Genomic DNA, 23,520 nt, shown 5'->3' with positions numbered 1-23,520 from the left:
TACCTTCAAGTATGGCCGGGTTTTTGCCTTCAAGCCACATAAGTAGACATACCGGGTTCATGAAGACCAAATAAATGTTTGGTTAGATAGACTGCTTCATCGAAACAAGAATGACACTAATTTTAAGAATGGCGGAATCGGATAGACGTTGGCTTCATAAGGCGAGGGGCCCAGAGTCGATTACAACCATAGGAAGCGTTTGTTCCTTGAGGCGCTAGATGTGCATTCCCTTGTCCCCATCATATACTATAGTGAAAACCATTACGTAAAGTGGGCTTCCCTGTACTGCGGCTCGCGGGAAGACACGGTCGCCATCTGCGAGACATAAAAAGCTTCGCTTTAAACACATTAAAACAGCGGCTAGGGGTAAGACCAAAAGAAGAGAACACACAGTACCAGCGCTGGTCCTGTGTGTCATTTTCTTTAGCTTCGTCCCGGACGCACTATTCTAAGAACTTTAACGACTCCGGTAACCACCTAGCGCATAATAGGGCATTTACAATACAACCTTTCGTTCAGAAAAAGTGCCATAGCCTTTTTACGAAGAGAGAGGTTTGCACACGTTTTATGTTTTGCAGTCTGTCCTCGGGTGATGAAAGCATTTGCGAAACACAAGGCCAGCTGTGGCTTCATTATCGCGCGGAAACTATTTCTCCGCAAGCTACCTAGCGGAACTGGAGTTTCATCGAAGCAAGTAGATATAAAGATTTGAATCGATGACGAGCCCGCAAATCTGGTCATTGTTCGCCGCCCTGCGCAACTTGCAACTCCAAATAAAGTCCGCAAACTTAGTCAATGGAGGCACTATTAAACCTACTCAATTTCCACATTAATCCACACTACCTCTGTCCAAGAAAATGTTTATACATAGAAGAACCCAAAACGCAACAAGAACAACTAAACAAATTTTCGCTCACTCACATAAAACACCGCAACCGTGAGCAAAGCCTTAAAGCTCGCAACGTGCAAGCTCACAAATTTCTTGAAGCTCAGCATTTCAGGCAGCAGTTTGAAATTATTTATTGAGGCATATGGCCTGAGAACTATCTTGAATACATCTTACACAACGCGCGGATTAATTGCGCCTGCACAGAAACTATTCATACATTTTAGATTAGCCGAGCCGGATTCGACCAGTGCTAACGACTTGTATAATCTGAGATAAGCATCCTGGGTCCGTGAGCTTGTAAAACCTAGATCGCTATAGTGTGGAAACCGCATGTTACCTCCACAAACGGAATTTACTGGGCTGCTTCGAGTGTCAATCACGTTCGCGGCTCCGACGGGTGACCAACTCCAGATGTTACAACTTGCGAACGCTGCTATGATCTAGACAATTTCACCAACGTCATTGCGCAATCCAACAGATATAAGACACGGTGCGTGGCAGTGTGTGCAGGGCAGCCCCATAACATACAGCGCAGTTACAGCGGCCCATTCACTCTGTTTTCTTTTTGCGCCAGACACGCTTGACGACAACCGAATATTTTTGTTCGGTGCTCAACGTCTAGAGTGTTGCGAGCACTACTCAAGGACGGATGTCCGTACGGTGAAACGTCCCTCAAAAAAAGTTTGTCTGCACCTTCATGATTTTAATGGATTCCCTGAGGTACGTCCTTCATGCCGGCTACCGAAGGATATAGGCGTTTGCTGACACCTCTGAAAAATAAAGGGCCTTTAACCTCGTGCAAATGTTTCAGGATCACCGAATTAGAATGGAAGATGTTTATTAACCCCTCAGCGCACAATTGCACCCTACCGTCTTTTTGTTTCGAGGCGCAAAGACAGAGCCTGCAAAGAAGTCAGTCAAGAACGCTCGCACAATATTAAAGCCGGGTTGTGCGTGTATTTTGCATTACAGAACCCTGTGGGTGAATTTCCAACATATGGTTTAAAAACGATGTTGCGCTGACGGCTTAACATTTTCTTTTCCTGCTACGGATGGAAGATAATTTGCAGCGTTTGAAAAATGAATGAAGTTATAATTACTCGAAACTGCTTTCTATGAAGCAAGCATCAAACGGACGACATGAAAAAAGGGAACTAAACTACTGTAAGAGGCAGTTGAAACGAAGCTTTTCGAGTATCCAAGGTAAGGCCAGGAGCGGCCGTAATGCCATTCAACAAACCCCCCATGAAGAGTCGATAGTACTTCTTAGCTTCCGCCGTTGGGCAGGAATTTCCAACGCATTGCCTCGGGTGACAGTTGCGCAATTTCTGACATGTGTTTCGCCTCCTTCGAGTCTATAAAACGTTAATAAACAGTTTCCTTTCTTGCTTGTGTTTTTTATTCACTGCAGAACCCGTGTACTTTATGCTGGTATTTTCCGGACAGTCAACAGTTTAAGTTCATTTAATGAAAAAATGAAGAGAATGGTGTGTGAATCAGATGCTGTGTTGTTTTCTGGAGAGTAATTTTTCCCGTATTGCTCATGCTATGGCATTGCTCTTCATGTGAATTTTTGGTTCCATGGCAAAACAGCACCTAGGAGGTGAGACCTCAAGCTGCGTGCGTTAAAGGTGTGAGAACAAGCACTAAATGCACTTTCTAATCTGCCAGTCCGGGACAAAATGCACCCGCTTTCCAGGTAAACAACCAGCATAATCAAGAAACAACTAGGAAAACGGACGTTTTTGTTACACCGGTTGGGTGAAAGAAAATAACTTTTGTCTCTGACACAGCAACACGTAGGGTTGGTGTCCCGAGGGCTCATACGTCAGGGCGGTAAGTCAGACTTTCAAGAAGAACAGAGGATAGAAAGGTATGCAGGGTAATAAAATGGAAAAGACGTGTTTGCCCTGCCTACATAAAAAATCCCAGTAGCCTTTTGTCTAGTACCTTATTAGTAAACATACATTGAACACAGAAGCAGGTATGTCTCGTATGTCTACACACGCAATGACGCGTGCCAGCACTCCCACATGGAGACACACACGTGGATGAAGACACACAGTTCACGTTAAAACAATGTGAAAGAATAGTCAGATTATAAGCTATCAGGCGCCCGCGGCACCGAGAAATTTTAAATTCGGCTTAAGCACCCTATTCACCATTACATTCCTGAAAATATAACTTGTAAGGGCAAATAAGCAGTTGTATGATAAATTAGGCAGGCTTTAGGGTCTTTCTTCTTAAGACACCAGGCGTATATCGACCGAATTTCTGCTTGGTTTCAATATCTTATAGAAATGAATTGGTGGGAAAACACGTTTTCACACACAAAGTACGCGCACTGGCAAAAATGTGTGAAGGCTCGAGAAGCATTATTATCAGCATTTTCCTAAGCGCTCAAAACGTTAAAATGAACAGTTCAAGAAAAACAGCAAGGTATTCTCACTGATGAGCGTTGAAGTGCTTGCGGGATTATCAATACGATTTGAGTGACGTTTCTGGAAATCGCAAGTTTTTGATGCGCCCTAGTTAACCTGTACTATATGAAAATAGCGGTGAAAAGCAGTGTGCAGCAACTATTACGATACGTAGTTTTAAAATCGGAGCGTTCTGGCAACGCAAGCACCGACATATTTGTTAATCCCTAACTGTTTGAAGAAAATGTTTTGGTCGCTATAAAAGCAAAATGGGAAGACACATTCTGCGTTCACACGGAATCCGAAGTGGAAGGTCACAGCAAAACGATGTAGATCTCCCAGAGGACTGGCCTAAATACGTTCGCATTCCGCGGGTAACAAAAATATTCGCCCCGAGCTAAACGTGACAAGAAAACAAGCTAGTGTACGAGCCCTTGACAAGCGTTTCCGAAATCATTGTGTGCCACGGGATATTGTCTACTGTCGACTGCTACGACGGTGGCTCTGGTCTGAACGCCAACGCAGTTGGAGTCGTCAGGAATGCCGGAGTCACGGTGGCGTCGGCATACAGGCCGGCCAAAGATCCCACTCAGGGCGAGGAGGTGGCCATAGCCCTTGCTATAAATTGTCCCCGAGCCAGCACAATTATAAGCGACACGAAGTCTGCCATACTTTACTTGGCGAAAGGCCGGACGTCCCCTAGAGCAGCTTCGCTCTTGGGTAGGAAAAAAAATTATTTTAATATAGACTCTGGCCCACTGCGGTCTATAGGGAATGAACTGGCCCAAGCTACCGCTCCAGCTCTTGCCAACGGAGCTGTGTTACCTACGACGTCACCTCAGCCACCACCATCCCCATACCAGGCAGCCCACGAAGGCCATGAAAGAGAAAACATTATTAGATCCCACAAAAACAGGCTAGTCACATACAGCGCTATAATATCTCACTACAGGCTAGCCAGATGCAAAGTAACACCGGCCCACCACACGCTTATCAGAAAAGAGGCACTCACGAGGCGATAGTTGCAAACAAAGGCTTTTCCAAGCCGCTGCTATCCAGACCTTTACTCAAACGTCTGGACTCTGTACAACAGCTGCGAAGACCTACAGACCATGATATGGTCCTTCCATGAGCACCAAAACATTCGACCAAATATAATAGAAAGTACTACATAACTACCTTTAAAAGATACAAAACTAAGATCGTAACAAGGGGAGACTGCTCTTCTCAGCTTCACACCGGAGCCGCAGCTCACAGCAGTCCGGATCGCTAAAGCCGCCGCCATGATCCAAAGAATCCTGGCTGACGCCTGAGCAAGGGAGACCGTGCAACACGTCAACCCTTTAGAACCCATTTCGGGAGTCAAAGTCATATCTCCCTCTATCTTTGGTCGGTAAGCTTACAAGTAGACTATGACTACTAGTGTCATTTTTTTACAGCAGCCATCATCGATGGCTGTTTCACCGGTCTATGGCAGGGCTTAGTACACTTTCGTTTTTAGCCAGGTTTTTGAAAAGTGCCTTTCTTAGAACAGAACTTCCATATTACGCACAAAAGTTAACACAGTTTTCGCTGCGTTGATATGACATTTTTCCCACTACAGTGTAAATTGTGCCGTCGCGCGTAATCTCTGCTAGACGCTTGCTGCAACTGCAAGGATTTCGTGGTATGCCGTAACATACGTAAAAAAACACGGGCACCTATGTTGTGATACGAGGTTGTTTACACAGCAATGGCAGTTCTACAATCAGCCGACTAAATGAAGGGAGTTTGCTGGAACTGAAAGAATGTCTAGGTATGTCGTCACTCCGTGGAGTCCGCATAGGGGTCTGTCAACGCTAACATCGTTAAGTGACACACTGTGCGTTTGAATGCCAGGTCGCTGGCATGTTAGAAGGAAGTATTCTTTTTTACTGTCTTTTCCCTCTCAGACGAGCAAAATGACACTTTTAGTCAGTTTATCAAATGGAAGCTCGTACATATAAAGTAAGAGCTCTGAAACACGTACATGACAAGCGTTTCAAAAGTCAATTTGTAATAGTGGTATAGTTTCGCCAGACCATGTTCAGGAATGTTTTACATACCATTGCCAAAAGCAAATTCAGGTTTATACAAAAATAAGTAAACAACGAACAGACGTCCTGCGCAGCGAATGCCGCAGAAGGAATCTGCGCACAAAACATCAAAGGAGAATAAAATCTTTCCAATAAAAACGTGGTTTTAAGTTTTGCTGTTGAATTATTTGAGAAAGGAAAAATCATCTTACAGTATATTTGCTTGTTTAGGTAGCAATAACGTTTTTGTGGCTTAGGCCCGCATTACCTTAAATTAGTAAGGGTAGACGTTGCTTGATACCGGCTGTCTGAATTTTCCATTAAGCAATAGGTTTTATAAACTTGCAAATGAAGATCTAAAGGTATGTCAGCGTGTATAAAACACCTGCAACAATGACAATGCAAACTTCATCCAATGTTTCACTTTACGTCAATTTTACATGTGCGTGGGATCAGCCAGTCTTCTTTTTTGTCGTGGTGACGCGGTTTTGTCTTCCTGCCTATACCAAGCTATACCGAGATAAACGAAAGTGCTGTCTGGCAAGACTTTGGAACGAGATACCGAAGCACATAGGTATAGCAAATATTAGTGTTCAGCCCTCCAATACGACACAAATGAACGCCCAGGGGTAGCCGAAGCCCGTGAGGTGCCTATGACTGATTTTGAACCTGAAAACAATTTAGAGCCTGAATTCTATTCATTTGTTTCGCACGGGAACAGCAATCTAGGTCCTTTCGTCCTCTCACAGGGTAGGGGGGGGGGCGGAAGATTGAGTGGATTGATTGGTGTGGTGTAAAGGCGAAGTGGTCAGCACAACTGGGTGGCTTCAGCACAATGCATCCGCACTAGTTTTCCAGGAATCGCTGCCGCTCTGCCTATTTCGGATGCAAATATGTGCGTACCTAGCGTGTTTCTGGAGGAGCCATCTTGCCATCTAAAGGGGAGCATGATGGCATCTGGTCGCATGCTGTTTGGAGGCGGTCCCCTAAGTTGTCTGCATGCATGCAGCACGCGTACGCCCGCGCACTCTCAAGGGTATATGTATAAGTGTCATCATCATTATCATCATCACCTACATTTCTACGCGCACTGCAAGGCAAAGGCCGCCTCTACCATGGATCTCGAATTATTCTCGTCCTGTGTTAACTGCTACCAACTTATCTGCGGAAACTTCTTGATCTCATCTGCCCATGTAACCTTCTGCCGCCCCTGCCACGCTTGCTTTCTCCGGGGATCCCGTGTGTTATTCTTAATGACCAACGGTTATATTTCCTTGGCATTACTTGCCCTTCCAACAGCCATTTCGTCTTAAATTGTACTATATTATTATGTCCTTAACACGCGTTTGTTCCCGACCCACTCCGCTCTCTTCTTGTCCCTTAATGCTACACCTATCATCTTCCGTTCTATGATCATCCGTAATATTACACCGATCACCTATATCTTCCGTGTACGCGAGTGGGTTTCTTCAAATAGCTCCACATCTCCGCTGGCAGTCGATAAGGCTCCTGAGGCGAAGTGGAAGACATCTGCACGCAACAAGTTCATCCAGTCATTTGGCTCCACTGTAAGCGCGCTGTTAGTTTTGTTTGCCTAGCAAAGTAGTGTGCGCCGTGTAAATCAGAGGGACGGCTCTTCTAAGGATAAGCGATTTGGAGCCATAGCAATGTGCATGCTAGGTTGCAAATGTGCGTTCACACAGAAGTTTATTGGGTTTTGGTCGGACAATGCAGTTTCTGTTCAATGTGCTGCTATTTTTTATTGTGTTTGAATAATTGCTAGCGGTACGGGCGTCTACGTACAGTCCTCTCGTCAACTGTTATCCGTCTGGATGTAGATTCCATATACGCCTAAAAAGATCGTTACTATCGAAATGCACCTTCGCCCGAAGGACTCCTGGACAGTTTAGTTTTGGGAAACAGCCCTGCACACGTCCGGGCGTGTCGAATAGACGCTTGAGATGGGAAGTGCGCGAACATATATTGGCCACCTTTGAAATGGGCAGGATAGAAGGGGCACTGATCGCTCTCAGGGCGTGCACATCAAGACTACAGTACTTCCCGGCTCGTCCCTTTTATTATTTGTTTATTTCTCCGTATTTATCTTTAAATTAGAAGCTGAGAATTTTGCGTAACAAGTGGGGAACTTGATGGCGTAGTCTCACCAGCCCACACATGTGGTAAAGCAGCCCTCTGATTACAAAGCAGTTATTGTAACACCAAACAGCACAGCTTGAATAGGAACCTGACAAAACACTGAAATCTAAACTGCGCTCTTAGTGCACTTGCTTTACAGATGTTTACAAGGCACCAGTTCACACAATAACAAAGTTCACTCGAAGTCGACCGTTCATTACGCTCCTGCTGCTTTACTTACTGTGCGAAAAACAATGTTTGACATAAACTTCTTTTGCAGATAAGAAACATCTCTCCCATAGCATGAAACAACTGCCCTACCCTGGGCTCCTTCATCCGCAACTCAATGTATTGGTACCCTAGCTCAAGGAAACGCTGCTTTCGTCCTGGCAAACAAAGGTCCTGGTTCAGAGCACACAGTGTGTCAAGCTACACGAAGTTTGCATTGCTGAATGAAATAGAAGGAAAGCGAATGACTTTGATAAACTCTAATCTAAAGTTATTGACAGCCCTTGACACCAAAATCTAATCTTGAATGATAGAAGACAAAATATTTAAAAGCAACTTCAGACACCGGAACGAGAGCCAATCAACTTGAAAAATGTTTTGTGAAGATCACGTATTACGCAAAAAACACTTGAATGGAAGGGAAGATAGCCCAGAGAAGTTGTTACTGTACAAAAGCAAGGAGATACAAAATATTTGCCCTCATACAATCCTGAAAAAAGCTATCGTAGAGTACGGCACGGCCGAACGTTCATTCTCTGACCCTAAAATTCTGCCAACAAAAATCTTTGGCGAAGTTTTAAGGGCCCTGTAGAATCTATCATTGTCAGCGTTGCACCGAAGACATCACCATCATCGAAGCCTGTCGTCATTGCACGATCGGCGTGCGCTCGCGCTACTTCTTCTTTTAAGTCGCCATTAAACCTTCCGACCGCTCGGTCGCTCCCTCCCTCGTCTGAAGGCCTGTCTTGTCCTCAGTGGCTAAAGAATCCCACAATCTGGTGCCGAAACCCGGGATACAACGACAGCGACAGGCAGGGCCTGACCACCCTCAACGACAGGGCCTGCTTGACTTTCCACGAACCAGCCACTGATGACCCGAGATGACCTCCCTGGAGCGCATGCTGAGGCGCCGAATCACTCTGTGAGCCAAGCTCAACGGCGTCTTAAAGGAAATCGAAGACGGCCTACGTGATGGACGCTTGACCACACCGATGGATTTTGCTATTTCCCTCGAAAGAATCGAATTCATGTTCAAGCCAATCCAAAAGCTGGATGAGGACATCTACCGCGAACACCCACAGGAACTCGACGCGGAAGAGACCTCCGACGTGACAATGTTCAACGACAGCGTCGTCAAGATCATGGCAGAGCTTCGTTACCTCTCCCAAAACCATCCGACCGGTGAGTCTCACCCTTCAAATTCATTGACTATAGCCAACGCTGCTGAGACTGTACCGATACAAACGAAATTACCGAGAATAGAGCTAACGAAGTTTGACGGCCATCGTAGAAACTGGCACAAGTTTTGGAGCCAGTTTGAGAGCTCTATTCATTCGAATCCTGAGTTAAAGGACACAGACAAATTCCACTACCTGACGAACCTACTAACAGGAACGGCGGCTTCTGCTATATCAGGATTACCGATTACGGATGCCTGCTACGCTGACGCTGTAGAAATTCTTAAAAAGCGATTTGGAGACAGTGAAGTCATCGTACAAGATCACTTGCACGCTTTGATTAACCTGAAACCTGTCTCGTCATCGTCCGACGTAGCAGAGTTACACACGCTGTACGACAAAGTACAGGTGCACTGTAGAAGCATGAAAGCGCTGGGGACGCATCCCCTGACGTACTGCTCCATGCTCCACGAAATCGTGCTTCAGTCGCTGCCTCGAGATATCGTTCTGCGTTATCACCAGCGATCGAAGATAAAACGGGATGCGGCCGATTCGGGTACCACAGAACCTTCGTCGCAGCCAGCGGACAAGCACGAAAACAAGTTTGAAGACCTAATGACCTTTTTCGGCCAAGAGCTCGAATGTCTGGAAGCGGTAATGCCAGCATTATCGAAGGGATCAGACCCCCCGAGAGCCGCGAAACAGCATGATCTGCGTAGCACATCAAACGCCGATCACTTACCGCCTACGGCAGCTCTACACGGAGGAACTAATAACGTGAAGAAATGTTTGTTCTGTTCGGCTCCACACGATGCAGCTTCTTGCTCATCGAAAGAAATCAACATTGACCAAAAGAGAGCCCTACTAACAAAATCTGGCCTTTGTTTCCGATGCCTAACTCCAGGACATGTCTCGAGACAGTGCAAGAAAGCAGTCGTTTGCGGACACTGTTCAAGACGACACGTTTCGTCGATGTGTAATCCTGATGTTCAAAATCGACTGAATGGCCACGTGACAACCGCACCTGTCCACCTACTATCTCCACAACGAGGGCAAGTGGTACTACTCCAAACACTGAGAGCAAAGGTTTCGGGAAGAGACAAGGAAGAAAGCTGCAGAATGTTGCTCGATGGAGGCAGTCAGCGAAGTTTCATCCGAAGTGACGTCTCTAGGAAACTAAGGTGCGAACTCCTTGGGGAAGAAACACTAACGCTAGGAGTGTTCGGAGGAAAGGAAACGCAAGAGACGTTAAGAAGGGTTCGCGTCTTTCTCCATTGCTCATCGAAGCAGACTACAATTCCCATAGAAGCGCTGGAGATTGAGTCTATCTGCAATCAGCCTATACCCAACCCAAATGAAGAGATGCTAAGCGAACTTCGAAGTAGAGGCATCGACACTAAAAGCATCTCAAACGAAAGTAATGCTGAAGATTCAATCAGCCTACTTATAGGGCAAGACTTTTACTGGGAAATTGTGACGGGAAAAGTATTGACAGTACGACACAGGATGAGAACAATCTTCGAAACCAAGAGAAAGTTTCCGGACCATTGACTGCCGACGAAGTTGAGAACGCCCAGAGCTACTATATCCGACACACACAAGCTTGCTTCTTCAAAGAAGAGATAGAGTGCGTAAAAGAAAACCTCCCCTTGCCTACAAACTCATCGCTGAAGACCGCTCGTTTGTTTCTTGATGAGAACAATCGTCTTCGGGTTGTAGGGAGGCTACAGGCCAGTTTCGAGAATTACGACTCGAGACACCCTATTTTGATACCCAACCAGTCTCATTACGCAAAGCTTCTTGTTCTCGACGCACACGCAAAGCTTGGACACGCCGGACTTCGCGACACGCTTGTCCAGCTTCGTCAACGTTACTGGATTGTTCGAGGACGTCAATTGATAAAGAAGCTCCTAACACCTGCGTAATTTGCAAACGCTTCGGCTCAAGACCACTTGTTCAAGATGAAGCGCCACTTCCTCAAGACCGCGCAACAGCAACGTCCCCCTTTCTCGTCTGTGGTGTAGACTTCGCGGGACCACTGTACACAAGAGATACATCCCAGGACAACCGTTGCTACATCGCTCTTTTCTCGTGTGCTTCAACTAGAGCTCCTCATCTCGAGTTGGTGGAAAATATGACTGCAGAGAGTTTCATATGCGCGATGCGTCGCTTTGTCTCACGGCGTGGATTGTGCAAGACCATCTACAGTGACAACGCGCGCGCATTCAAAAGAACCTGCAGGGATCTCGCCGACCTGTGGAGGACGCTTGAACACCCGGACGTGCAAGCCTAATTTTCCCCTTTCGCAATTTCCTGGAAGTTCATTGTCGAAAGGGCTCCTTGGTGGGGTGGATTTTATGAAAGGATCGTCCGCTCCGTCAAGAACACGCTAAAGAAGATGCTGGGTCGGCAGCAAGTGAATGTTGTGGAGCTATCTACAGTTCTCAAGGAAGTTGAGGAAGTTGAGGAAGTCGTAGGACTATGATTGTACGGATGTTGTGGCGTGGATTTCAACTTTCTCTGTTGGATTATTTCCCTATAAAAGACGAAAAAACAAAAGCGACGAAAGAAACTCAAACACAATGTAGCCGCAAAGGAGGCTGTTGAAGTAATGCGCGCCAAAACATGTACAAACGAAAGCGGAGAAAGACGCTTTCGTTGTAGCACTAAGGAAGTATTAAATTAGTAGAGCAAGGCTTCTCCCTTCAGAGCCCTATAGCACAACCAGTTGTTCCGACAAGGTATTTTTCCTTTGCCTCCTTTCTCTTTCAAGGCACCACTATTAGTCACAGCCATGCCCAGTCGCCTTCTTTTGGTATGTAATAAGTTTAAAGCAACCGCCTTGACATAAGACGTAACCAGGCACCAAGTGTCGTCAAACACATTGTACGTCAAGCTTCGGGCAGCTGTTGATTACGCCAGTCCTCATAGCGTCGGTCAGGGCGTGTTGTCGGGCAGGCGCATGTACTCCAGTGGCGGCAGTAGTTGATCAGTTGGCTACGCCGCCCTTCCTGCAAAGCCGCGTCAACCTACGCGTATTTGTAACTGCGGAGGCCGTTTACTAAATTAGACATAAAACCATGACGTCTTGCCATACGTCCGGCTTCTGCATTCCTGAGTCCACCTTGAATTGCTGTGTGAGCATTTCGTCTCGCTCGGCAGCAACTGTGACGGCAATGCTGAGCCGCGTCTTTATTTAACCGTGTCGTGGGCGCCAACAGTGCTCCGAAGGCTTTTGCGTTGAATGGGCAATGTATTGCCACGGCAATAAATAGGGGGAATGTAAACGACCACTTGCCAGCATGCTGTGTAATTCTTCCTTCTTAAATTAGGCAGTGAAAAACAACCATTAAGTACAGACGTTTTGCCACTTTGTGCCGCTCAGAGGCGGTGCCGCTGTGCCTATCGTAGGTAGGGAAAACAATTCATGGTATGCGTGTGGTTAATACTTATACGCTACGGTTTGGCTTTGCCCACCGTATAAAGCTGAGAAAAAAGTAAAGGTTTAAGCAAGCCGTGGTTAATTACTAGCCCAAACCAAAAATAATCTGAACGTCACCACTAAGAATCAAGAACTGTATATTTCGTTGCTTTATGACATAGTGAAAATATCTATATTCTCAGAAAAGAACAGTTTGACCGTACAACGCCCAGCGTATCAAATTTGATTCGCTGTGTTTGAGGCACCAGAATGTGACGATAAATTGCGTTAAGCTAAGACTACGGGCCAGAGTATCGTTTTTGATACCCTGACGAAGTTTGCTAATGTGAGTAGTTAGAAAGTCACTGGCGGGGGCCTGCTGGCAGTTCGAGAAAAATGACCCCTCAGAGGAATTCGCACGGTGGCATCCCACCGGCATCATTTTACACGAAACATAGTGAGTATTTTACACATTCGCCCTACATTTAAGCTCCTTTTCTTCTTCCGAAAATGTCGCCAAACCGAAATATTCTCTTGGTTGTCATTTTTCAGGCCCGCCCGCTGGATAGAGTTGGTTCAAATTTTTGTGTGAGATTATTCTTACAGTGGGCCTTCATTGATGCACAATTATTTATTGTTTTGGGGATTGTTTACAATAAAGCTTTCAAGCATAAACATTTTACTTTTTTGCTATTCTTCTGATTTTTAAAGCCTTAAGTTAGGAACATACTGTACCACACCGTCGCCGTCGAAGCTGTCTGCGAAGTTAGGGACTTGTCACAAAGTGACGATGAAGATTAAATTCCTCTAGCCGTCCCGAACCCCTTCGAGACTAGCGATGGTGACCGTCCAGAGAAAAAATGGCAAAGGAAATGTTCAAAAGCAGTCATGCGAACAGCCCAACAACTGGTGAAATGGTGTGATCGCAAGACCAAAATCTACGCTGCCGACTCGTTCTACGCAATTCATCATCATCATCAACAGCCTATTTGGGTTTACTGCAGGACGAAGGCCTCCCCCATTGACTTCCACCCGCTTCGGTCCTGTGCTGCTCCTGCCCATTCCCTGCCTCCGAATTTTGTTATTTCATCTCTCCATCGAATTAATGGCCTTCGTCTTTTTCTAGACCTGTCTCGCGGTGTCAATTCTGTTGTCCTTGTGGTCGACCTGTTGTCCATTCGACGTACCACATGGCCAGCCCAAGTCCAATTTTTTTCTTAACCTGAACTATGATATCATATATCCGAGTTTGTTCCCTAATCCAGGTAGCTCGTTTTCTGTCCGCACGCGTTACTCTTAATATTATTCTTTCCACGGCACGTTGAGCGGGCCTAAGCTTGCTTTCTAAATGTTTCAAAAGTCGCCAAGTTTTCGCTCCATATGTTATCACCGGCAGGACGCATTGGTTGAATAACTTTCTCTTTAGGAATAGAGGCATGTTACTTTTCATTATTTGTGAGTGCTTGGCGAATGGACCCCATCCCAGCCATATTCTGCGCCTGATTTCTTTCTCGTGGTTTGAGTCCGCACTGACCATCTGACAAAGGTAGTTATATTCGTGTCCTTGTTCCGGTGTTTCGTCTCCTAGTCTAAAAATTGCGCGTTCAGCATGTTTATTTATCATAAGTTTAGTCTTATTCATGTTTATCTTCAGCCCCACAGTGAATCTCTGTGATTTGAGTTCCTCAATCATGTTTTCGAGTTGCTCTGCAGATTCACTGAGCAAGACTATGTCATCTGCAAACATTAAATGGCTGACGTATTCGCCGTTCATCCGTAGACCCACGTTTTCCCAATCAAGCCTCCTGAATACACTCTCCAGATCTGCTTCGAACAATTTTGGTTCTCCTTGTTGCACTCTTTTTCGGATCGCGAACTTATCACTTTGCTTGTGAAGTGTAATCCTGCCGGTGCATTCCTCATATATGTCTTCTAGGAGTCGAAGGTAGGTCTTCTATATTCCGTGGCAATTTAAGGCACCCCACTGCGGTGATGCTTACTTAATGTTACGCTTTTTTATATTTCTATAAATATCATGTAAAGTGGTTTATTATACTCCGCGCATTTTTCTATTACTTGGTTGATGACAGGGAAGTGATCCATTGTATAGTATCCTTTTCTGAACCCAGCCTGTTCCCACGGTTATGCGAAGTCTAGGCTGGCGGTTATGCGGTTAAGTACTATCTTGGTAAAATAGCTTGTATACAACCGACAGACGGCTGATCGGTCTGTAGTTCTGAAGATGTTTTTTATCTCCCTTCTTTTATCTCCGTCTAGAACTATGAAGGTCTAGAGTGGGCATGGGACCGCAGCAATGGAGCGGTAACTGAAACCTCTCATGCTTTTCACACAGTTGCTGGTTGTTTCTTGCCCGTGGACCCTTCTGCGTGGTTCGTCTTTCGTGGGGTTATCGGCAGCAAGCCGTGACTTCTCGCTTCCCGGCATTCCGCGCGTGTGCCTGCCGGAACTCCGACACTCGGGATCTGCCACATCGTCAGAGCCACCATCATGTGCCCCCTACTTAAGTAGATGGCCTGGCAACGGGCCTGCCATTGGGCACGGGATAGCAGCTATTGAGCGGTCACTAAAGCTTTTCATGCTTTTCACAGAGGTTAGTTCATTTTCGCTTCACTCAAAGCACTGTAGCGATAGATACCTTTTTCGTGTCCCATGTCCACAAGTGCTGTTAGTGTTGATCGTTGACTGTGTCCATGCAGCAAATTTACTATTGTTGTCAGGTGGTGTGGAACTTATTCCCGGAACTACTATAGAACAAATACTAGCTGCCATTAAAAACCTTTCGGTGACCATTGAATCACGGCACGCTAAACTAATCTCTTCCCTTAATGTGGTGAAAGCTAGCCAAATTGTTCTTGAAGAGCGCGTGACCGACATCAATGTCCGACTTCTGGCTGTTGAATTCAAATAAAGCTCACTTGAAAGCCTCCAAGACTTGTCGGGTGTGCCTCAGCCTGTAGCTGTGGCTATCAGAAGTGAGAATGCTCTGCTTGAAGCTCGCCTTTATGATTACGAAGACAGGTCCCGTCAGGAAAACTTGATTTTTACGACATTCAACATGTTCGGACCGAAACATGGGCAGAAACTGAAGGAAAATTGCGCAGAATCCTAAAAGAAAGTTTTTCCCTCGACCTCTCAAGTGAAGGCATATAGCTAGCGCAGAGGCTTGGTTCCTTTGTTACAAACAAGTGTCGTGCTGTCATTGTTAAATTCACTGTCTTTTAGGTCAAGGAAAACATTTCGTCCCAGCGAGCTAAAATAAAGAGGACTAAATAAGCTTACCACAATATTTCTGCAAAAGAACACGTTTCAGCAGGGGAAAAACTCTTTGACTTTGGAAAAGAAAGCGGTCACACATGCTCATTGCGGTACAATAAGCTATACGCCTATAAAAAGTGCTACGTTTACTGCCGTGAGTCCGATAGTATATGGAAGTCGAATCGTATATCCCACCATCTTCCGGGGCTAACACGTCACAATCCTCGGGCCCTTCGCCGACGCGCAAGTCTTAGCAATATTTAGCCGTTCAAGTAAAGGACAGACCACTCATTCTTTTTACAAATATACGAAGCAAAGTCAACAAACGAGATGCTGTATCAAGCTTGGTCGACACATGTTCTGCGGTCATTATTGTGATTACAGAAATCTGACTGTCTGCCAAATTACTATTTAAGCTTTTCGATTGTCAGAAAAGTTTCAATGTTTATAGGCTTGACCGTACTGATCGATGAGGTGGTGGCATTTTGATTGCAGTGTCTGATGCCTTGGCGTCTTTTGACGTTCCTGTTCCTTCACCTTCTCTTGAATTTTTATGCACTTGTATTGACTTAACTTATAATGATACTCTTTTTTGTGTCTGTTATAGGCCGCCAAACGCCCCACCAACATTCTGTGATGACCTACTTGATTGTTGTAGCCTTGTAGTCAAAAGATACCCGAGTGCCTGATATTTTTATTGGATGACTTCAGTTTGCCTGATATTATGTGGGATGAAACTGGCCCAACTGTATTTTGTGGCCCTTCGAAAGCACAGACTTTATCAACGTGTGCTCGTACTTTACCCTCACCCAGCATGTTCAAAAACCAACCCGCATTACTGCGTCATGAGCTAATCTACTGGAATTAGTGTTATCTTCCCACCCCGAGATGATTTCTTATATAATGCTGCTACCTTGTATGAGCCACCACGCTGTTGTACAATTCATCATGCCACCTTTCTCCCCGCGCCTCCGCAAGGAATATAAAATTATCCGAGACTACCGCAATGCAGACTTTATATTCCATCAGCGTTGAATTAGGGTTATTTGTTGATTCATTTATTCTTCAATTTTGGGAGCGTATCATTCATGAAAATTGGGAACTGTTTAAGGAGAAAGTGAAATCACTCACACATAAATACATTCAAGCCCGCCGATTGTCGTGTTCAATTGCACCGTGCTTTAGTATATCACTCCAAAGACTTTTAAATAAAAAGAAGCGCATATATCGGCGCTGCAAGTTATCTACCTCTGCGGATAGATGGCAAGCATATATTTCAGCCGCATCTGAGTATAAACGTGCCTTTTTCACTGCTAAACGCACTTTTTAAAATAAAACTCTTCCTGCTTTATTATCTACCAATCTCCGCAGTTTTTGGAATGTAGTGTACACGTGTAAATCTAATGAAATCCGTCTAAAATCCACACATAGGCTCTTAGTACCACGTAAAAAGTGCTGCGATGTTCTTAACAACGCTTTTTCTTTGTCATTTACCAATAGTTCTCCAATAAATCCTCCAATTATCCCCTCTTTCACATTTCCAGAAATGGAACCAATAGTAATTGATTTGAACGGCATAATCCACATCATTCATAACGCTAAACGTTCGCCTTCTTCTGGATGTGATAACACAAACTACAAACGTTTGAAAATTACTAGCGACTATTCATTATTATTACTATCTTACTTTTTTTTCCCAATCTTTGCAGGCAGCCACGATGCCAGACGGCTGGAAGGTGGGCAAGGGGTTTCCAGTGCAGAAATCTGTGGACGTACATTCCCCAACCAATTACAGGCCGATTTCTTTAACGTCAATCCCACGCAAACTTCTAGAACACATAATTCATACCAGCTTGATTAATTTTATAGAATATAAATTGTACTTTACTAAACACCAGCACGGTTTCCGCAAGCATCACTCATGTGAATCTCAACTATTGGTTTGCCGTAACGACTTATTTTCTGGTTTGGATCACTCATACGTAATCGATTGTATTTTCATTGATTTTGCCAAGGCATTCGACACTGTTCATCATCAGCTACTTCTCTTCAAAATCAGTAAGCCTAATCTGGACATCAATGTAATGAAGTTGATTGAGTGTTTCTTACTAAATTGTACTCAGTATGTTCCGTTAACGACCAGGACTCCGGCCCTTGCGCGGTGACATCCGGTGTCACGCAAGGGGCGGTGTTAGGCCCTCTTCTATTCTTAATATATATTAATGATCGTACTGATACTGTTAACTTGTCTATAATGTTGTTCGCTGATGACTGCGTTATGTACAGAGACATTTCTAACCCATCCGATACCGCGAGTCTTAAAATTGATCTTAATAACATTTCGACGTGGTGCGGAACATGGCGGATGAAATTAAATTTTAACAAGTGTAAGTTTATGAGAGTTTCGTGAGTGATTCACAACACCGATCCTTCCAATTATCACCTCAATGGCTCACCTTTAACTGAAGTTACTACGTATAAGTCTCTCGGAGTCCATGTTACCAATAACCTCTCTTCGGAAACGCACGTGAAGTACATTTCTAACAGCGCCAATCACAGGCTTTGTTTTCTTCGTCACAATTTCTCTCTTGCTGCGTCATCGTTGAAACTAATATTATACAAGACACTCGTTTGACTGAAAGTCGCATATGCCTCATCAGGGTGAGACCCCGGTAGTAAATCGCTCAACTCATCAGTAGAATCACTGCAAAATCGTGCTGCTAGGTTTACGTTATCAAACTATAATCGCCTGGCCAGTGTAACTGAATTGAAAAAACTATTAAATCTTGATGACCACTCTACACGACACATCGTTTCTAGCTTGGGCACACTTCACAAAATTTATCACACTAATCAAATTCTTAAACAGTCGCTTTTTGCTGACCGCACTTTTGTATCTCCCACATTGACCATAACTTCAAAGTTGGTTTACCATTGTGCAGAACTAGACATTATCACGACTCTTTTGTTTCAAAAATCAGCGTGCACTGGAACCACCTTCCCGCTTCCATCGTCTGCATCACCGAGCCTGTCACCTTAAAGTCAGCAATTTACGATTTTGTTTATTGTAATTTTTGTTCCCTTCCGCCCCCCCCCCCCCCCCCGCTGTGTGTTATTGCAATGGTATTTTTTGCGTATTACCCCACTCCTCTCTGTAACGCCTGAACGGCATTGAGGGTAAATAAATGAAATGAATGAAATGAAATGCCGCCGTCGCCTGCAGATTTTCCTCTTTGCATGCCCTTAAGTGCCTTTTCTACTTCCTCATTCGTTACCGGTGGAACATATCAAGAAACGCTTGTAGGCTCGATACTTTGTCTCACTCCAGCATCGCCGTCGTGCCTGGTGTAGAACCATTCTGCGTTTTTATTATCTCTTCCATATTGTGCGTAACGTTACCCTGTTCATCTATAAGTGCGTACATTCTCTCTCTGCCAATAGCCAGCTTCTTCATTTTTGCCTTCAATCTTTCTCCTCTTTCGAAATTTTATGTGTAAATTGTTTATGTGTAAACAATTGTTTATGTGAAAACAGTTTTATAGGGGTATTGACCAGCGTAACTATCAGGTGTCGCTGTCCAAGTACACCATTTGCTCCAGGCGCTGGCACATGTATCTCATAAACCGTGCTATCTTCATCTGCGTCGTGAATGTGCCGAATGCTCACAGGCGCTAGAGCTATGAATTGAAGCAGCGGCCCCTTATACATAAGACATTCATCGACAGCATAACAAAAAACTTGATCTGTACAGGAAAAGCGCCAAGATCCCGGCAGACCAGTCGTCCTTCTTCTTCTGTGAAGAAGACGAAGGTCTTGCCCAGTCAGCGCAGAGAAGACGTTGCGCATTTCTCGCTTGTGACGAGCAAGCTACTTTGATGCAGGAACTGCGTACAAAGCGCTATCATGCGTAGCCCGGGTGTGTACATTAAATGAAATGTCACTCTCCGTGTGAACATACAACGCAACTGCTTCTTCAAATGCCGCCAGATATTGCTTCAGCAGTCTCAGCGATAGCAGAAGGGCCCACTGTACGTTATAGAATACGTTTATTAATGTTTGACTGGCTTCAAATTTTATTTTGGTTTTTGCATGAATGAAGTCACATTACGCGCTAAGTTAAAGTCCACAGGTTCATAAAATTTTTATTAGCCTGAAAATAGGTTTTGGCGTTTAGGGGTCAAATAGAGTTATTCTGGACCACTTTTAAATAAGAAGGTATACTCCTCGAGCGCTGGCTGTAGGGGCGCCACTGAGATCCCCTTAGCTGCCCGTTATGAAAGTAGTCACGCGAGTCTCCGGTCCGCTCACCACTGTCGCCGCTGCTTTTGAAACACGTTCACGACAGAGATTTGCGGTTTGTATGCGTCGTAAATACCTATTTATTTCGAGCAGTTACTCTGATCCCTAATGGGGTGTATTCACGACAGTGTCAATGTTTCTGATGCAATCTTGCTGCGGTACATTCGGTCCATATAAGCGCCAGGCGTGTGTCACAGGCCGGCGTCACGAAACGGGCATATGCATGGAACTGATTGTAATTCCCCTGCCCAAAAATTTACTAACAGTATTATCGTAGGCAGTGTTTCTTCAGATGATCGTGCTACGGCTATACAATACGATGTAGATAGGTTTTGTGTGCTTACATAATCAAGCAGAGCACTCATACCTGATCGTGCCAGTTACGCTTCATGCCTGACATATTGATCACTACCCTTGACAAGCAAGTGCGGCATACAGTTAACGCACATTGTAAAAAATACGTGCCATGGATAATGCAAAAACATACGCGGGCATCAGCACACATAACGAAAACTTTGATGCTGGGTCGCCTCGTCCCGAGGTAAGCACTTGCAGTCAACCATCTGCAACATCTATCGGTCGCGAGCTGCGTGGAGACGGGCTTATAGAGTAGTCGGCGTCCGCTACTAAAAGCTTCTTCGAAACATCGTAATACGACAAAGCGAGCTTGCAGCATCTAACGCAAACGGAAATCAGAGGACCTTATCAGATATCACACCCTTCCAACGACACCTTTTATTGCGTGTGAACTTAATTGCTCTAAACTTCAACAAATGCTTCCGACAAGTGATCGTTGAAGTCGAAAAGTTAAAAAACAAAATGAAAGTGAACACGCAGCTCGTGCGTGTTATCACTAAAACGCTCGTTCCTTAATTTCGCTCCGCATTTGTACACAAAAATATTTCAGCTCTCCCTCCCCCTTGAATTGGGAAATAGCAAAGCATTTCGCCTCTGTTTGGTCCGGTGATTCCTACCTTGCTTAAGGTTTTACAAACCTCTTGAGCATTTCCGAAGCTGCACCGGGTTCTTTTTATTCCCGTACAAGATATTCTGTTTCTTCCCGACTTGCAGACCGTTTATTTTTCAGTTGTTTCGTTAACTTGCCTTCGTTCTTGCTATAAGGCATGCGTGGATAGCTATTTCCCGATGCAGAGGCTGGAATATAATTAAAATTTTCACGCGGCTCATATTCCTATAAAAGGCACAAGTTATTATCAGCTACTGGGTAATCACATCCCCGAAACATATTTTGCTAGGACGTATATATATATATTTGATACGAAGCCACATTTGTTGTCCGCGCTGCAAAACGAAACGCACCTGTCACTCTGTCAGTATCAGGTCTAAACGAGGCGACAATAGAATTCGGCTGTTCCTAAAGTATTCGGAGATAACAGCAGTTATTTGCGGCTGCCGTCGCCGAAGCCGGTAAGAGCTGCCTAGAAGCGCGCAGAACCGCGTCCTCGGATAGCTCTTGTTGGCGTTCGAGCACTCTACAAAGACGGAGCTGTTTTTTGAAGTGCCCTAAATGTACTATTCGCTCACAGACGTCCCCATAACAAGTTGTGTCGGGCGCGGAAAGGCAAAAAGAAGGGAAAGAGAACCAAAACTCTGCATGAGCCCCCATCATCCCCGCAGCACTGCTCCCGTAAGCGCGGCGGAGAAGCGGCGGCAGGAGCCGCTGCGATCGCGAAGCTCGACGCTTATAGTGCCTCAATATTTTGAGCCCCACGGTATCCCTCCTTGACAGTCAATGAATACAAAACGTACGATAGCAAACGAAATAGCGTTGTCTTCCCACTGCTGATACCGTGACCTGAGGGTTGATGGATGTTAATTGATGGATGTTAAACTTTGATGGATGTTAATCTATGATAGTACCACCTTTTTCGGAGGCACAGATTTTCTTTCTCCAGGGAAGTGTCAGCCACATGACAACATAAATAAAAAATACATCTTAGCCTTGTCGCGTACCCCTTCGCGCTGCCACACGAAGATAAGACGATTCGCACGTCATTACTCAAAGCGTCAGGGCTGAATTAAGACGCTGTCAAAGAAGCCGGGCAAGGGCCTCTTCAACGATACAAAAGTTGCTCTCCTTTAGTAGAGCAACGCAGCGCGACAATGAAGGATGACGTGCCGTCTAGGACCTTGTGCGTGAATTGCGTGTTGAAGAGCGATTAGGACAGCCAAAAGATAACGCTGCCGAAACTAAGTTTGCAGAAGACGTAATTAAGTTTTGGGTGTGTATAAGCGTTCTATATGGGCGATGATACCTCTATGCAATTAACAAAGAAAAGCAGAGAGCCTTCCCAAGCGCAGATCCCGAAGATATCTTGCAAATTCTTAAGCTGAAGTTTAGTACACACGCACCTCCGCTCGCGGTGGTTTTTTAACACTCGTTAAATTCTGTAGGTGTGCTCCTAATGCACTGAATCGGAAAAACTATATTTTTGTTTTTCCAAAAATGAACTCTTTTTCGGCTGCTGTTTTACCGTCGATGACTTACCAAAATCTCGCAAAACGTTCAACCACTCGCTTAGGGTGCTAACTATCAAACTGAAAGTTAGGTGTGCTGCAAACATTGTCTACTTACATTTCCAGAATAACGTCAAGAACGCGTCGGCTAGGTGTGGAGTATTGGAGAAGAATTTACACTCAATCTAAACAATGACAGCACCGCGCCACGTTGGGTCAGTGGCTAACGCGTTCCGCTGCTAAGTCCAAGGACGCGGGTTCGACTCCGTTTGATGTGGCCGTTTTTCAGATGGAGGCGAAAACTGAAAACGCCAGTGTGTTGAAATTCTGGCGCACATTAGAGATTCCCAGGTGGTCAAAATTAATCCGGAGCCCTCCACGCGGCCCAGTGACCAGGGGTAGCTTCGGTAGCCCCCTAAATGTTTTTAAACAGTGATGATAAGCGCAAAATTGCCTTTTACCAGCCCCGCCCATTTGTAGATATCGGCTGAGTATACAAACAAAAGGTTCGAAGGGCTGAAATAACAACCTGCTAACCTGATTAACCTGCTCAGAGTGCGAAAATAAGATCCCCAACTACGAAAATTGCGCTAACTGGACATACAAAGGAAGGAAGACAAACAATGCGTAACTCAAAACTATTTCTTTGTAGGAAAAGAAGTTGCCTTAAATAGGCTTCTACATAATATAAAATCATGCGGGAAGAGGCACCCCGTGAATTACGGGAGATTCGAAGTTGGTATTCTTTATCAAATACCGCTCACATGATAGAAGGTATATATTGGGGAAAGTGGATGTTGCATAAATGATGGCCTCGGAGAACACGATTTGATCTATCAAGAACAGCACTGGATCACACTTGCCCATTTATTTTCCTGATTGTGGTTGTACGCCGCGCTTCAAAAAAACCATTATCATTGACAGAAGCGGTGATACTGTGACGCCTGAGCTTTCAGAAGCATATTTAATTTAAAAAATCGCGAGGGGTGTGTCATTGAACCGTCATTATCACTTTTTAGTAATTAATTTCGTTTTTTAGACAGCTTGCGGTAGGCGGGCTGTTAGTATTGTGGTGTTGTTATCGCTGTTTCTATCTGCTTTTATCGTTCATGTCACGTGGAGGCCTATTTAAGGCAACTTC

This window comes from Haemaphysalis longicornis, unplaced genomic scaffold (assembly GCF_048455015.1).
Source record: "Haemaphysalis longicornis isolate Haplotype H1 unplaced genomic scaffold, Haemaphysalis longicornis Haplotype H1 scaffold_2, whole genome shotgun sequence".
Classification (NCBI taxonomy): Eukaryota; Metazoa; Arthropoda; class Arachnida; order Ixodida; family Ixodidae; genus Haemaphysalis; species Haemaphysalis longicornis.
This window is presented reverse-complemented; position numbering follows the sequence as displayed.